Below are 18,384 nucleotides of genomic sequence, written 5' to 3' on the forward strand. Positions count from 1 at the left end.
GCAGCCCTTGGGAAGGAACACATGATGATTCAAGTATTTAGGTTCCTGTCACTCCAGCAGTTGTGGACATTTGGCAAGTGAACCAGCAGATGCGCTCTCTCATTCTCTCTCTCTCTTGTTCTGCCTTTCAAACAAATAACAATAAATAGATAAACTTTTTAAAAAGAAAAGAATTGTTTAAAAGATTCAACTGTAACCTAGTATTCTGCTGTTTCTAGGCTTTGTCCTTACAAAGACATTTTCACCAACTGTGGCCAGCACACTTCTTATTCTTCTTTTTATGTTTTGTATTATAATATTTTCCATTTTGATACATAATCATTATAATAATTTTTATTGCTGCATAATATTCTATAAAATTGATCTACCATAGCTTAGGTATTTTCATGAAATTGGACATTATGTTTACCTAATATTGTGCTACTACATATAATGCTGCGATACCATTTTCACACAGAAGAGTTTTTCTTTTCCTTTGAACTATGTTCTCAGGAAGAATTCCAAGGAGAGAAAATATTAAAACAAAGGGTAAGAAAGAATGGCTCAATTGAAAGGAAATTTGTTGGGGATGGTGCTGTGGTGTAGTGGGTTAATGCCCTGGCCTGCAGCGCCGGCATCACATGTGGGTGCCAGTTTGAGTCCTGGCTGCTCTACTCCCCATCCAGCTCTCTGCTATGGCCTGGGAAAGCATAGTCCTTGGGCCCCTGCAGCAAGCCACTTGGGAGAACCGGAAGAAGCTCCTGGCTCCTGGCTTCAGATCTCTGCAGCTCCAGCCGTTGTGGCCAATTGGGGAGTGAACCAATGGATGGAAGACCTCTCTTTCTCTCTCTCTGCCTCTCCTCTCTCTGTGTAACTCTGACTTTCAAATACATAAATAAATCTTAAAAAAAAAAGAAAGGAAATTTGCCTAGAGTGAGAATTGAATATAATAACCATACCCACAAGCTGGCCTTTCCTTTGCAGCTGGAATTCTCAAACAGCTATCAGTTGGCATAATTCATTTTGTGATATTCCTGTTCATCATGAGTATATCCATCATAACCACGTCAGGCAATTCACAGCTGAACAATTCCTACCATTTAAAATGAGCAACTTTGGTTCGATTCCCAGCTGCTCCACTTTTGATCAGCTCTCTGCTATGGCCTGGGAAAACAGTAGAAGATGGCCCAGGTCCTTGTGATCCTGCATCCGTGTGAGAAACCTGGAAGAAGCTCCTGGCTCCTGGCTTCAGAATGGTCAAGCTCTGGCCATTGCAACCATTTGGGGAGTGAACCAGCAGATGGAAGACTCTCTCTCTATCTCTGTCTCTCTGTCTCTCTGTCTCTGTCTCTCTCTCTGGCTCAACCTCTGTCTCTCTGTAACTCTGCCTTTCAAATAAAGAAATAAATCTTTAAGAAAAATTAAAATAAGCAACTTTGACTTTGCAGTTATATCTTATGGATCTCTTTTGACTTTGCTCTTGGATCTAAATCCTTGCTATTTTGTCTCCAGATTAAAAGCATGAGGCCACAGAAGAATTCAGCATTTAAATACTACGGGTATAGACTGGATCATTTTCTGTTTGCCACTTGTGTGACTTTGAGCTGAGCATTTTCTTTCTTCTTAGTCTGAGTATCTATAAAGTGAAGTTACTAACAAAAGCTGCCCTTCAGGATTGTGGAAAAATGCAAAGGAGTCAATGCATGGGAAAGACTTTTTTAAAAGCAACACATACATGATTTAAAAATCAGAACATTGCTACTGTAAGGAGTCAACAAAATCAGTATAAAGGGGAACACAACCCAGCCAAGAATACTATGCCCATCCTAAGGAAAATAACTCTCAAGAACTACCTGGGGGCTGGCATTATGACGCAACAGGTTAAGATGTTGCCTATGATGCCAGTATCCCACATGAGAACCAGTTCAAGTCCCGGTGCTCCACTTCCAATACAGCTCTCTGCTAATGTGCCAAGAAAAGCAGCAGAATATGGCCCGAGCACTCAGTCTCCTGCCACCCACATGGGAGACTCCGATGGTCTCACTCAGATGTATTTAAATGCTTGAAATGGAAAATGTTTTGTGTTATCTCTGTTTAATATGCTCAGCCCCGCATAGCAGAGAAGTAAATGCTCTTAAACACACTGACTTTTAAAACACTCTCTTCTGTCAGCAGTATTGCATGCTAACCACAGCTTGGATAACATCCACCAGAGACCCCCTTCCACTGTGTTTCATATTCTCAGTCCCCAAGCACCACGGGAATGCAGATTCAAGATCCCTGTAAGTTTCTCCAAGGTTCTTTTCAGCACTAGTCCTCTGAAATTGCCACTTTTGCCTTCACCAAACTCCAAGGACTTACTTCTCCTAATTTTTAATCAGTATTTTCCACTTGGAACTTGTATCATTTAGATGTGTTTCTCTTGCCTCGTGTATTTGCATTTCTTCTGTAGAGAAGGGGAAGTGTCAGTTCCTAATGATTTGAGAGTTTCAGGGTGCTCTTGTTGACTTGAAAGCACCTTTTCACTGACTAACCCTTAAAAGCAAGTCCAGTGGAATGGGGCGGTGAGGGGTAACGTGGAGGGAGGGTGAGCATTGTGTCACAGCAGCAGGTTAAGCCACTGCTTAGGATGGCTACATTCCATATCAGAGCACTGGCTCAAGTCCCTGCTACTCTGCTTCCAATTTAGCTTCCTGTCAAAGTGCCTGGGAATCAGTGGATGATGGCCTGAATGCTTGAGTTCCTACCATCCATGTAGGAAACCAGATAGAGTTCCAGGCTTCTGGCTTCATTGTGGCACAGCTCCACATTGCAGCCATTTAGGGAGTGAACCAGCAGATGGAAGATCCTTCTCTCTCTCTATCCCTCTGCCTTTCAAATAAATACATACATAAGTCTTTTTTAAAAGCAAGGCTGGAACTCACATTTATCTCTGCATTCAGTGGGGGGAGGGCAGGCTTCAGCTCCTATCAGGATAATGCCATCAGTAATGACCACAAAGCTAGGAACACAGAGAACACAGACTTTGCTCTGCTTCCCCGTGAGCCATGAGAAAATAAAACCCCTACAACCCAGTCATTTTTTTTTCTAGATGGAAGCAGCCCATGTTTTGTGTTGCTCCTGAGATTTCCCTCCTTTACAATGGAAGGAATGAGAGCCTCTCAACAGAGACAAGGAGAAACAGAGGGAGGTTGACAGTGCCTCCTTTTGGGCAAGGATGGTTATTGAGGAATGAGGAGGACGTTTGAGAAGTTGAAGTTAATGATAAACAGATGCACACTTACAAAATATGGGAGGAGACGATGAAACAATAGAAATAAGGCTGCAGGAAGGCAAATGGCATGTTGCAACCTGTGAGAAAATTAACAAGGCCTTTGTGCAACAGCGTGTACCACACAATGTCCAGAAAACCATCTCTGATTTATTACTTTCCCCTGAGAGATGTCGTAAATGCAGAGGGTGTGTGCTGAGAGGCTGTCTTGTTAGACAGGGTTTGAACTTTTCAGGGCCAGCACAGAAGGGCGGCTCTCCCTGGCTCCAGGACCTGGCAATTACCAGGGATGTGCTTACCTCCGAGAGACAGATGACCTGTGTAAACGCATCTGGCTATTTTATGCCTAGGAAAGTCTGAGTCCTGCAAGATAATGAGACAGGTGCCCCATGGGGGTAATTCTCAGCTGTGAGGGAGATCCTCAGCTAGCCTACGAAGTCACAATAAACTTGTTTATTTGGTCTTCCAGTGCGCCTTTTAGTTTCTAGTCTACCAGCAGGCAGTAGGCCCTGAAGCAAGGTAGCATACAGTCAGCAGGCCTGGTATTTGTCCTCAGAATGATGCCAATACTTGGGGGACTTATTAGAGTAGCCACGTGGGGAATTGAAAATTGATGCAGTTGAAGAAGGTCGTTGTCAACATTAAATCGCCTTGTTCTCTCCCCACCCCAACTGCATCCCTGCTACTCACTTTCTCCCTCTTATTAAATCTCTTTCATGTTGAACCATCTATTCATTTGTGACAGTCACATGGAATCTGAAATCCTAGCCACTAAGAGATCACTATTGCTCTTGTCCTATGTACACCCTATTTCCCACTTTGTTGTGCTATCAAGAAAATATGACTCACTCTTCCTTGATATCTTTCCTCAATCATAAAGAGATCCCTCCCCTGTAAAGGAAGGAGAGGATTTTCTTGAACTACTAAAGGACTTGTTAAATTAGGAAAAACATTGATAGAAGCACACAGAAAGAAAGCTTCCCTAGACATTGCCTGGGGCAAACTTCTGATTCCCCCAAAATCAGCCAAACACTGTTGGCATAAAATCTATGATCTTGTTTTGAATCACCATGGAAAACTGAATAGAATGTCGTAAAGAATAGGTTCCACACTCTCATCACAAAATGGTTAGTTGCAAAGATAGAAGGACTAAGATTCATCAGCACCACATACTACTATAAGAACATTGTGAAACGACTGTGGCAGTGTCTGTGATGTTGCACAGGACTCTGCTGTCAGGCATGCCTGCATCAATGGGGTCTCAAGTCACATGCTCACTCTGTAGTTCTCATATACGACTTCTAGTCCCTCCACTTCTTTAAAATTCTTCTCACACACAATCTGCCAAACCCAACAGCGTTTTCTCAGCCCTCAATCTATTCTACATTTTGGTGGAAATGTGCAGTTTTGAAACTTAACCCTTCCTGTTGAACATTTTTCCTCTCCTGGGTCCGTTCTGCCAATGGTCTCACTGTGTGTCCATTTTCCTCTGCATGATTGTTTTTCCTTGTACTTAACAGATGGATACCCCAAGTCCCTATCTTCAGATCTCATCAGCTCCGAAAAGTTTTACGCCTTCCTTTCAGTGACCATTCCCAAACATATAATGATCCAATGAATGATCATATAGACATTGGATCCTCACTACATGTTAGCTACTGGATTAGGCCCCAAATTCAAAGCCATGTGTGGTTCAGGGCTCTCAAATCATTCTCCAGTTTTTCCCTCACCTCATTTTTGCTTTTGCTTAACATCTCCATCACTGCCCCACAAACATCTCAAACTCAACCAGTCTAAAAGTTTTCAATCTCACTTTTGTTTCCTTCCAAAGATATTCCTACCATTGAAGAGTTCTTTAGCTCAGTTCTTGGCATTTCCATTTTCCTGGAGACACTGATGGAACCCTCACAACTGCCTTTTGCCTTCTTCTTTATCACCACATAATCAATCAGCACAACAACTTTTTACATCTGTTTCATTGTTGGTCTAGTTCAGATTCCGATCATCTCTTGTTTGAACTCTTGCTATAGGTTTCTAACTGGCTTCCTTGTTTCTAACACTTCTTAATTTAAATTCATGGCCATAATTATTCTACCACAATGATCAGATCAGGCTCACAATCCTTTAATGGGTTTCTATTGCCTACAGAATAAAGTTTTTATTAACAACGTGATGCCACCAAACCCAGCGTTGGGAAGAGACACCGCATTGGGGTCTTGACATCAGTGTCAGCACACCATGGGACTGGGTGCATGGAGATGTACAGGTTGGAATGTCTGGGGAGACAGAAGTCAGAAACAATCTTTGGAAGGAGTTTTGATGTGAAAACAGAAATGTGGTGCAGTAGGTGGCAGGAAACTTAAGGTTAAGGGCCAGTAAACTTGCAAGTGATTTGTGTCTATCATCTTAATCCTAGCAAAAGCTCTACAACATAGTTTCTATCGTCCCACAGTGAAAAAGGCATCCACCTGGGACTAGGGTGTTTGTAGTTCATTAAGCCCAGGAACTCTATGAGAAGTTATGGCAACCATATCATTAGGCAATTGTGTCCCACAATGAATGTTATTTATTTTTTAATGTTTGAGAGAATTTCTCCGTAGAGGCAAAGGCATTGTCTATTTTTGTTCAGAATTGAATTTCCAACACATAAAACAATGCTCAGCATGTGGATCAATCAATGTTTGATGAATGGAAGAAAATTATTGTGCAAATGGAAGTAATGCCTTTTAGTATATGATTGAATGTGTTCTATTCGATATCATTAGGCCTACTCAGGAATTCTTATGAAGTTAGAGATTCTAAACTTCAAATTATTTTTAAAAGTTGCAATACTTACATGAGAAATAACAAACATGCAATGGAATTAACATATGATACATGAGTAATCCTTTGTTTATTTTGATGTTGGTGGGAGCATTTTGCATGTGATCCAGAGGCAGTGCTAGCTTTTTGTATTTTAAATGTTTTCATAAAGTAACATGCTGTTGTGTGTGTTCTCTCTGTAAAGAGTCTGAAACTAAAATGGTCCCAAATAGTGTCCTGTGTGAGCAAACAGTGAAGGCAGACTGCATGGAGATCAGGGTAAGGAAAAGTGGCAACTTCTTGTTGTCATTGCAATCCAGCCAGTGTGAGCTACCCAGTCCTGATGGGCAGAGTCCCTAGGGGGCTGCTTGACACTCGCTTTACTCAAGCCTGCCACAGGAGTTGTTCATGAACCTTTTGTTCATAACTGGAATCAGTGTAGAGAGGAAGTTGTCTTTCGGTTCCTCTCCAGAATCCCTGTGGGTGGCTTCCCACCACCATATGTTCCTCTGACATTGTGCTGCCCAGCTACTTGCCTTGGGGTTCAGTGCAAATGCATCTTCCAAGTCAAGTGCTGGGGAAAACGAAGTGCTGTTTCCAGATGGCAGCAAATTAGCCTCTTGAGATCCACATTTGCTGGGAATATGCTTATAAGGAAGGAAAACAAGGATTCCCTGGAGATTTTAAACAATCTAAGGCCTTGGATGGGAAATGGGGGAGCGAAAGAAGAAAGCTGACAGAAGACAGTGGAGAGTAAGGAAGGGCAGAGAGGTCATCCCTACAGCCCCACCCAAATCAGGACTCACCTCCTCTTGGCCATGTACAGAGAAGCCAGTTTCATTGCTGAAAATGATGATCACACATGATTATTTTAAACCAGAATCTGGCTGCCTTTCATATTAAAACCATGGCTCTTGCAATTCTTTCAAGAGCTAAAAAGAAGTCTTGTTTTTTTTAATGGCTAGTGCTTATTTTCTACCTACAAGGAATCAAATATTATCACATTTAATTCACAAAGTCACACTAGAAGTGGACATTATTATAATTAGCACATCACAGATAAGGGCAGTAAGGTTTGCAGACATTAAAAAAAAAACATAAAAAAGTTATCCAAGATCACACATCTTGGCAGATCTGAGCTGTGTCCTCAGGGTTGTGAAACTAGTCACTGTTTACAACCTCACTTCCACATAATTGAAGATCTCCCTCTTGCCCTCTGCCCTCTGTTTCCCAGACTCTGCATCCTGTTGTCTGAGTCCTTCCTTACTGACTTAGAGACACAAGACCCTTCACATTTCTGGTCTTTGTCCTCAGCTATCATCTGGGTCTGTCAATGATATAGTGCTCAACAATACACTCTGTGTGTCACCCAACTGGTGTTTGATGGATCATGGTTTTTGCTGTTCTATCAGGGATGAAAAGCAAGTTTATTTGAGTTAGTGATTCCAGAAAACTTATGTAGAGAAGTGAGACAGGCTAGAAAGGAATCCACTCAAGGGTATACTATTGAGCAAGTAATTGCTCTGGGCCACTGACGCCCACTCTACTGGTGAACTCTGAAAGAAGGTGCAGAGCACAGCTCAGAATATTACCCTCCAAGGGGCCAGAGTGTCAGGGATATTTATCTTCCCACTCTCCTCTATCAGAGGAAGTTACTCCATAGCACTTCCAGTCTCCCCCATGTGCAATCAAGATAAAGTACTCTGGCAGGCGTTGCAGGGACTTGCAACAGCACACATTGGAATGGTGTACTGCATGGCGCTGAGCCATAGGCACCACTAATGTCTGTGTCAATAGTCCTTGGACTTACTCTCTAGACCAAGCAAGAATCACTTAATTACCATAGCCCTTCTTCCTGCTGAGCACAGATACGGATTAACAACGTTTACCAGGAGCCAGCGTTGTGGCACAGCAGGTTAAGTGTCCGCCTGCAATGCCAGCATCCCATATGGGAACCAGTGCAAGTCCTGGCTGCTCCACTTCCTACTCAGCTCCTTGCTAATGCATCTGGGAAAGCAGAAGAGGATGTCCAAGTTCTTAAGACCCTGCACTCATGTGACAGATCTGGATGGAGTTCCAGGTTTCTGGCTTCAATCTGATCCAGTCCTAGCCATTGTAGCCATTTGGGGAGTAAACCAGTGGATGCAAGATCCCTGTCTCTCCCTCTCTCTCTAACTCTTTTTTCAAAAATTAAAAGAAAGATAAAGAGTCCTTCTCCAAAGCTGCAGCCTAGGCAGCAACCTCCCATTGGTGAAAGTTGTTATTCAAGATGAAACACATCTTGTGCCCTTCCTATCTACTCTGGATCTTAACCTCTAAGGACTTCACTTACATCATGTAATGAAGGAGGTGACCTCTATTGCCACCTGCAGTGATTACGAAATTGTAGAAGACTGTGACTACCTAAGCATATATGCCTGTCGTTGCAGTAGCTTTCTTGGAAGTTTTTCTGTAAACTGTGGCATCAACTATACAAGCGAGTTGCTATCCAAGGAGACTGCTATTATTGGTTTCTTACATCATGTATCAGTGCAGCTGACTCTCAATCTGAGTTTAGGACTTCCCACTGATTCCCTATAAATTTTGTCATTCCAGCTTGTTAAATGTTTTCCACAATGCAATTTTGTTATCCAAGAAATGCCCTATCTCCCCTAGCTTTTGGCAGCTGAAAATTGGATAATCAAGTTGGTTTTATTCTCACAAAAATTGTTAGACATGCTTAGCAGGATGGGGCTGAAGCCAAAGCCCTTGACTAGAGCTCTCTTTTCCTGAGGCGTGTGATCATTACTAATGGAAGGGAAGTCCTGCAATCTAGGGTCTTTGGAGAGTGTTCACAATAGGGATGCTTGAGGTAACTGGGCAGGCTGGGCTGTCAGCCATTTGATTCCTCTAACAGCGAGAGCTCAGAGCCAGGACCCTGGGCTCCTTCTCTATCAGAATTATTCAATACCCTTGGTCAAATGCCTCCAATTTTCTTCTCTTAATGAATTCTCGTAGGCCAAATGGGCATGATAGCCCCTCTCCAGCGAGGCTTGTAAAGCCCTCTGAGCTCTCTCTCAGATTCAGGTACTGCTCCACGATTGCCACTGTAGGTTCAGCAGTGCCTTTGATTCTCCCCTCTCTGGCTTGGCATGTCCTTCCCTCTTTCTCCTTCTGCATTTCCCTGCGGCTAGCATCTGCTCTGTTCTATTCTGACTTTCCTAACAGCTAGCCTGTTGTCTGTGCCAGGTGGAGCTTGGGAGGACATGGGACGAGTGGGTTGGCATATCTGTGTGTGTCTGGACATGTCTGTTGGAAGGAGGTGAGGTGAACAAGAAGGGTGTATGGTGGCTGTAGCTGGCCTGGTTTGCATGAACCATATTTTTGAGCAGTTGGAAAACTTCCATCAGTTAGAACTCACATCAGTTGGTATGCATCCATCTGGGAAGCTGTTGAGAGTGATGCTTTTTGTGCCTTTTGTGATGTGGTGCCTTCTCCCAGGCCTCCCCACTCCTTCTCTTGGGACCCTCCAAAAGGCTGTGCCATCCTCAACAGAACTTCTCCAGGGGGAAGGGACACAGCTCTGGTGGAAGCATGGAAGAAGAAGCTCCAAGGGCACCTCTCTCTCTCTCTCTCTCTCTCTCTGGGTCTGACAGCCTTTTCAGGAGAGAGCTACCTCCTCTTAAAGCTCTGGCAGCTTGTGCTCCTCCTTGTCCGACTCCACAGCAGTACATTCATCAAAATGCATAAAGAACACATAAGGCCGGTGCCGTAGCTCAACAGGCTAATCCTCTGCCTAGCGGCGCTGGCACACCGGGTTCTAGTCCCGGTCGGGGTGCCGGATTCTGTCCCAGTTGCCCCTCTTCCAGGCCAGCTCTCTGCTGTGGCCCGGGAGTGCAGTGGAGGATGGCCCAGATCCTTGGGCCCTGCACCCCATGGGAGACCAGGAGAAGCACCTGGCTCCTGCCTTCAGATCAGCGCGGTGCACTGGCTGCAGCACGCCGGCCGCAGCGGCCATTGGAGGGTGAACCAACGGCAAAAGGAAGACCTTTCTCTCTTTCTCTCTCACTCTCCACTCTGCCTGTCAAAAAAAAAAAAAAAAAAAGAACACATAAAAAAGTGCTTCACAAATTTTAAAATTTTATAAAACATGTGAGGTCATTGTGGTTTCTGAAGCTTGTACACATTCAGGTACACATTTCACATACACACAATTGCCTCACTTCACACGTGTTGGGCTGGCCCTGACGGACACAATCTAATTACCTGTTATCATGAATAAGTGATGAACAGGGAAACATAAAGTGGAACTGTGACCAGCAACTTCTCTGAGCACTTGACGCCAGGAATCTCTCTTCTTCATCTTCTCGGTTCTCAGTTCTCTATCCCGTACCACAGGTCTAAATGGTCAGCATAAAACCCCCTCTTTTTTTACCAGCCACCTTTCTCTTCTGTTGTCATGCATTCTGTTCCAGAATGGACATACTCTGGGGCTGGCCCTGTGGCACAGCAGGTCAAGTCATTGCTTGCAACACTTGTATTCCATACGGCAGTGCTGGTTCAAGTCCCAGCTGCTCTGCTTGCAATCCAGGTCCTTGCTAATGTGCCTGGGATGCAGCAGATCATGGCTCGAGTACTACAGGTCCTTCCTTCCTCAAGGGAGTTCCAGGTGAAGTTCTTGGTGCCTAACTTTGGCTTAGCCCTGCCCTGGCTGTTGCAGGCGCTTGAGGAGCAAGCCAGTGAATGAAATCTCTCTCTCTCTCTCTCTCTCTCTCTCTCTCTCTCTCCCCCTCTCCCTTTCAAATAAAAAAACATTTAAAAAAGAATTGAAATACTCTGGCTGGCCAAACTCCCACAGTGAGAAGGGCATATCAGATGGGAGTTTTTTCTCCTTCAGAAAGCTGCTGATACCTAGAACACTTCACTGTCCAGACAAGTGTCACCAGGTCACTGAGATCTAAACTCTGACTCACCTTCTGGCCATGTTGACAGCTACAGTGCATGCAAAACATTTAATTAATTACCAGCTTCAAAATTTGGGGGATAGGCAGGTGTCTGGCATAGTAGCTAGCTAAGTAGCCACTTGGGAAGCTTATATCCCATATCAGAATGCCTGGGTTCATGTCCTGGTTCTGATCCCCATTCCAGCTTCCTTCTGGTGTATACTCTGGAAGGCAGCAGATGATGGTTCAAGTACTTGAGTTCCTGCCGCCCATGTGGGAGAGCCAGACTGAGTTCTTGGCTCCTAACTTAACCTCTCAGCTTAGGGCTATTGCAAGCATCTGGGACGTGAACCAGGGATACAAGCTCTCTATTCTCTCTCTCATAAATAAATAAATAAATACATTTTAAACTGTTTAAAGATGAAATATTGAGATGTTCCTGGATGTTATGGACTTCCAGTTTCTCTTAGAAAAGCTGGAAGACTGTCACCTGAAGATGCAGGTCCCCGGAGGCTGCAAGGTCCCCATGACACAGTCTGGATGGTGGGGTTGGGAGGACGCACGAGGAGGGAGAGAAATCAGTAGTTGTCCCTCTCTAGCTTCACACAACCTTGGCTGTGTTTGCTGTGAGGCTTTTATGAAATCTACAGGGACAGGAAGCAGGGAGACGCCCCAGGAAATGGGCTGTATTAGATCTTTTACCGAAGTTGACAAAGGAGAGCTGTTTTCTGTTCTTTGATGAGATGATCAGCCAGATGTGATCCTAACAGGACAAGGAGAAGAAAGTTGAATATAGTCACAGATCACAGAGACACGAAGCACCCCCAAGGAGGGGAGGAGGAGAAGACAGGAGTGGGGGACAGGATTTTATCAGGGTTCCCAGGAGAAAGGCAGCAGAGGGCAGGGTGAACAGTAGAGGGTTGGCTGGTTCGAGTGATTGCAGGGCATTCCAAGCTATAGGCTGTTCTCTAGTGGCCTGGCACTGAGCCCGGGGATGATGAAGGCAGAGGAATATTGTCTCCTGTGGCACACGGGCAGATTGAGGACAGCTGGCTCTGAATTGGTTAGGTGGGCCGGGCCCCTTGGTGTCTGTAAGAATTAGCTAGCCAGCACAGGGAGGGACAGTCTCTTCCCAACCAGTAGTTTTTGTAAAATCTCAAATAAAAAATAGTACACAAAAAAATAAAATATAGATGTAGCACAGGCTTACAGCCAGATACGACTTGGTTCAAAATGAATACATTAAATAATGTGCTGATATGGAGCAATCGGTGCTGTGTGAGAACCATGCTTCTCTGTGGTCTCTGAGCCCCCACAGAGATTCCTCCTCAGGGTCTCTAGGTACAGAGAGAAAAGTTCTCCATTCCCGATACATTCTCTTTATTTGAAAATACATTATTCTCTGCTTAAGCTTATTTAATCAATAATTATAATATTTATGTTTACATCTCATTATTATTAAAGTAATACCTGTTCCTTAGAAAGAATTTAGGAAATTCAGAGCAAAAAATAAGAGGAATTTTTAAAAAGACACTTGAGTTCCTATATTAACATTTTCAAATGTAGAGTTATAAAAAAGCTGTGGAGAAACAATAGCTTCTCTCTCTGGCCTATATGCCAGCATGCTTCAAAAAACTCATGGAAAATTTGAATTAAAAGAGAAGTTTACTTTAATGCCAAAACTTTCTGAAATTCATGCATACTTTTTTCATAATACATATTTTTCACAAACTTTTGGGCACTCCTCATATGTGTATGTATGCATGTGGACATAATATATACAGAATTATAATCCTGAGAGCATATTTTTCTGTATATCTACATATAGTTTGCTAGAACCCAAATCTTCCCTAATTTTAAGTTATAGTGGAAGGCACTGGTATATTCCTTGTTCTATGTCTTTCCCCTAAGATAGTCTTTGCTACTCACTACTTCTTTTTAAACTTGAACTTGAAGCTTCCTATGTCTCTCCTATGTATGTGTACTTCAGATGAGGGTAATATAAAAGGCAGCATAGAATTACAAAGGGAACTCAAATATTGCGCTGCCAACTTCTGAACAATTTGAAAATCAGTGCTTCAAGGCATTCCAGGATATAAGAGCAGAAAACAGGATCCCTGGAGGTGATGTGGATAGGGTGTCTGCCAGTCAGTGTCTCTATTTCAGCAGTTTTGTTGTCTACTTTTTTTTATTTTATTTTATTTTATTTTTTTTTATTTTTGACAGGCAGAGTGGACAGTGAGAGAGAGACAGAGAGAAAGGTCTTCCTTTTGCCGTTGGTTCACCCTCCAATGGCCGCCGCGGTAGCGCGCTGCGGCCCGCGCACCGCGCTGTTCCGATGGCAGGAGCCAGGTGTTTCTCCTGGTCTCCCATGGGGTGCAGAGCCCAAACACTTGGGCCATCCTCCACTGCACTCCCTGGCCACAGCAGAGAGCTGGCCTGGAAGAGGGGCAACCGGGACAGGATCGGTGCCCCGACCGGGACTAGAACCCGGTGTGCCGGCGCCGCAAGGCGGAGGATTAGCCTGTTGAGCCACGGCGCCGGCCTGTCTACTTTTTGACTCATGCAATTATTTGATTCTTTTCATTTTGTCATTTTTGTCATTTATAAAGCAAGTAAAAATGTATAAAGTAGTAGTATTCTGGCCATAGGAAGATAATTGATCTGATACAAGAATAGAGCCTGTAGATGGTGCAAAGTGTCAAATCCTCAGCCTCGCAGAGAGTTTTATAAGATTTAAACCTGCCAGTCACATGCCAGTTGAGAAGGAAAGAAGCAAAAGTCGTCATGTTAGATATGTGGCACTGATGGTTAGATCTCAAATGTGTGGTATAAATAGTAATTTCAAAACAAGTTTAGCTCTCTGGAAATGAAACAGTTCCCAGTACCTGCTATAAACCCCAGGCATAAAAAGTTAGTTGTAATGTTTCCATTTCCTTTTTTTTAAAGATTTATTTATTTTATTTGAAAATCAGAATTACACACAGAGAGGAGGAGAGGCAGGGAGAGAGAGAGAGAGAAAGAGAGAGAGAAAGGACTTTTTGTTTTGTTTCGTTTCGTTTTGTTTTATTTGAAAGACATAGTTACAGAGAGAGGTAGAGACAGAGAGAGAAGTCTTTCATCCGCTGGTTCACTCCCCAGATGGCTGCAATGGCCAGAGCTGCACCAATCCGAAGCCAGGAGCCAGGAGATTCTTCCAGGTCTCCCATGTGGGTGCAGAGGCCCAAGGACTTGGGCCATCTTCTACTGCTTTCCCAGGCCATAGCAGAGAGCTGAATGGGAAGAGGAGCAGCTAAGACTAGAACCGGTGCCCATATGGGATGCCAGTGCTTCAGGCTGGGGCTTTAGCCTGCTGCACCACAGCGCCGACCCCAATGTTTCCATTTTCATCTCTAATTTTATCTATTTGAGATAAAATTTTTTTCTTTTACTTCCATTTTGATCTGCCTAGAGGTTTATCTATTTTGTTTATGTTCTCAAGAAAATGAACTTTTTGGTCCAGCACTGTGGCATAGTAAATTAAGCCTCTGCCTGCAGAGCTGACATCCCATATAGGCGCTGCTTCGGGTCCCAGCTGCTCCACTTCCCATCCAGCTCTCTGCTAATGCCCTGAGAATGCAGCAGAAGATGACCCAAGTGCTTGGACCTGTGCACCCACATGGGAGACCCAGAAGAAGCTCCTGGCTCCTGGCTTCACATTGGCGCAGCTATAGCCATTGCAGCTACTTGCGGAATAAACCAGCAGATGGAAGTCCTCTCTGTCTCTCCCTCTCTCTATAACTCTGCCTCTCAAATAAATAAATACATAAATCTTTTAAAAAAATAACCAACGTTTTGTTTTGTTGATCTTTTGTATGATTTTTTTTTAGTTTCAATATCATTTATTTCTGCTCTGATCCTTATTATTTCTTGCCTCCTGCTGATTTGGAGTGTAGTTTGTTTTTGTTTTTCTAAGTCTTCCAAGATGGATCATTAGATCTTTAATTTGAGACATTTCTCTTTTATTAATGTAAGTACTTAATGCTATAACTTTCCCTCTTAATGCTGCTTTTGCTGTATCCTACAGGTTTTGATATGTTGTGTTTTCATTTTCATTTATTTCAAGAAAGATATTACTTTCCTTTTTAATTTCTTCAGTGACTATCATTCATTCAGTAGCATGTTATTCAATTTTCAAGTATTTATGAGTGTTCTATTGTTCTTCTTTTGATTTCTAGTTTTATTCCTTTATGACCTGAGAAGACACATGACATGATTTTAATCTTTTTAAATTTGCTGAGACATGGTTTGTGGCCCAATATGTGATTTATCCTAGAAAATGTTCCTTGTGCTGATAAGAATATGTATTCTGTAGCTGTTGGGTGAAATGTCCTGTAAATGTCTGTTAGGTCCATTTGTTCGATAGTATGTTTCAACTGTGATGTGCCTTTATTGATTTTCTGTCTGGATGACCTGCCCATTGATGAGAGTGGGGTGTTGAAATCGCCCACTGTTATTATATCGAAGTCTGTATCTTTTATGTCTGATAGTATTTTCTGTATATATCTACGTGTTGTGTTGTGTGCATATGTATATATGATTGATATGTCTTCTTGCTGTATGGAACCTTTTAAAAATATAATGCCCTTCTTTATCTCTTTTTACAGTTTTTGATTTAAAGTCTGTTTTATCTGATATCAGGATAGCTATGCTTCTCACTTTTGATTTCCATTTGCCTTGTTTATCTTTTTGCAACTCTTCACTTTCAGTCTGTGTATCTTTGTGACGTGAGATCCTCTTAGGCAGTATCTAGTGGGGTCCTGTTTTTTTATCCATTCAGCTGACCTAAGTCTTTTAGTTGGTGAGTTTAATCCATTTACATTCAAAGTTAGTATTGCTAGATGAGAACTAAGACTTGTGATTTTGTTGATTGGATAATGATTTTACCTGCTTTCTTGGTGAATTTTTTGGTGACATGTGTTTCGTGTTTACTTCTAGTGCAGGGCACCATTCAGAATTCCTTGTAAGGCTGGTGTGGTGTTGGTGAATTGTCAGCTTTTGTGTATCTGGAAAACACTTTATTTCTCCTTCAATTTTAAAGGATAGCTTTGCTAGATGTATTATTCTTGGTTGGAAGTTTTATTTTTTTTTTCTTTTAAGACCTTGAATATATCATCCCACTCTCTTCTGGCCCGCATGGCTTCTGCTAGAAGTCTAATGTTAGCCTAATTGGCTTTCATTTATCTGTAACTTGATGCTTTTCTTTTACTGTCCTTAGGATTTTCTCCTTATTTTTAACTTTTAACAATTTGACAACAATATGCCTTGGAGAAAACATTTTTTGGTTGAGTCTTCTTAGGGTTCTTTGAGGTTCTTGTTTCTGGATGTACATGTCTTTTTTAAGACCTAGGAAAATTTCAACTATTATTTCATTTAGCATGTTCTCTTTGTCTGTTTCCTTTTCTTGTCTTTTAGGAATACATATAATACAAATATTCGGTCATTCAGTGGTGTCCCATATTTTCTTTAGAATTTCTTCATTTTTTAAAATATTTTTCTCTTTATTTCTGTCTGATTTGGCTATTTCAAAATTCTTGTCCTCAAGTCAGAAATCCTTTCTTCCACTTGGTCTATTCTGCTGTTAAAGCTCTCAATCTTATTTTTTATTTCACTGATTGAAGATTTTGTCTCCAAAATTTATATTTGGTTCTTCTTAATGAGTTCTAACTTCTTAGTAATATTTTCATTCATGTCACTCATTGATTTCCTAATTTCTTTAGTCTATCTGTATTCTCTTGCATCTCATTGAGGTTCCTTACCCTCATTATTTTGCATTCTATATCTATCATTTCATGCATTTTCCTTCAGTTCAGGATCTAATTCTGGAGGATTTTTGTGATCTTTTGGAGGCGTCATGCTACCTTGCTTCTTCCTGTCTCCTGTGTGCCTGTGGTGACATCCAACCATCCAGTGTACTTGTCCCTTCTTTATGGAGTAGATTTTATTGGAAAAGAATTTATGGTTTAGCTAGAATACAGAATATCACTGGGCTTGTTGCTTTGACTTTGGTCCTAGGTGAGCCCAGGAGTGTAGACTCTGAGTGATTTTTTTATTTTCTTAATCAAAGTCAGCTGTGTCTATAAGTGACATAGTGGTCTAGTCTACTGTAGTTCATAGGGATAGGAACGTGGCTTTGTGATGAATAAGAGCTTCCTTGGGTGTGTATCTTTGGTCCACAGAGTTTGGTGTTAGTCTCCCTGGTGAATGTGATGGGCAGGGCCTTGTTCTTGGTGCTGAGGGAGACAGCATTGGCTGACCCCTTGTCCTACTGGCAAGCCTGAGTGATACTGGGGCTTGTGGCACCAATTGCTGTGGCTCTAAGATTGTGTGATACAGATGGACCCTTCCTCAGATCCTGCTAGGAGAAACCAACTGATGCTGTGGCTTATAATTCCAACAGGATTAGTCCTAGGACTAGAGAGTATGAACTGAACCATGTTCCAGTCTTACAGAGTGACTACAAAGTATACAGAAGATTTTACTCTGGAGGGTCTGAGTATAGAGATGGGATGCAAGTCTACCAGGAGGATTCCAATGCCACTGAGAAATTCAGAATGAATTACCACATTCCTGGTGTTGCAAGGTATAGTGGGGTTATTACCCAGATCTTGCAGGGTGGGGACAGATATTTTTTATCAGCTACTTCTGATGTTATCTCCCAGAAGCTAAGGCAAATCTCCGTGTCTCATGGAGAGTATGTGAGCATAGCTTTGATGATAATACCCCAAAATTCCTACAGTTGCAAGATGCAGGGCATCTGTCCTATGCCCCACACATTGCCCTGACTGTGATTATGATCCTGGTGGGAGCAGAATGCTGCATGGCTGTTTGCTGCTGAGTACGGTGCGCTGTGTGGGTGGGGAAGGGGAAGAAAGCCAAGCAGTTCTGTGCTCCAAGCGTGGCAGTTGCTCAGACCCCAGTCAGCTCTCCACGCTGAAGTGAAAGTCAGTGAGTGACTATGGAATTCCCTCTCAGCTAAAATCTGTGAACAGTGGAGCACACAGTATGTTTTTTTCCTACCTTGGCATGATAAGATGGGAGCTCACGGCCAGCAGCTGGCTGTGCTATGTGGCTGACTGCAACAATGTCTGTCTTCTCTCCCACGGAGCCTTTCTTTTTTTCACTTCTTTGTTGAAAATTTCCATTAGTTAGACTCCTGGAAATATAGTCTGTCCTTTGTTCTTTTTATAACCCAAAGCAGTGTAAGTTAGTGTGGCTATACCCTATTCAGTCATCTTTGATTCCCTCGAAATAAATCTTTAAAAAAATCTAAATCTGAAAAATTACTCAAAATATATACAAATTTGGACTTGTGTTTTGGAGGAGTAGTAGGTTAAACCATCATCTGCCACACCAGCATCCCAAATGGGC

Source organism: Lepus europaeus, chromosome 14 (genome assembly GCF_033115175.1).
Source record: "Lepus europaeus isolate LE1 chromosome 14, mLepTim1.pri, whole genome shotgun sequence".
In the NCBI taxonomy this organism is placed as follows: Eukaryota; Metazoa; Chordata; class Mammalia; order Lagomorpha; family Leporidae; genus Lepus; species Lepus europaeus.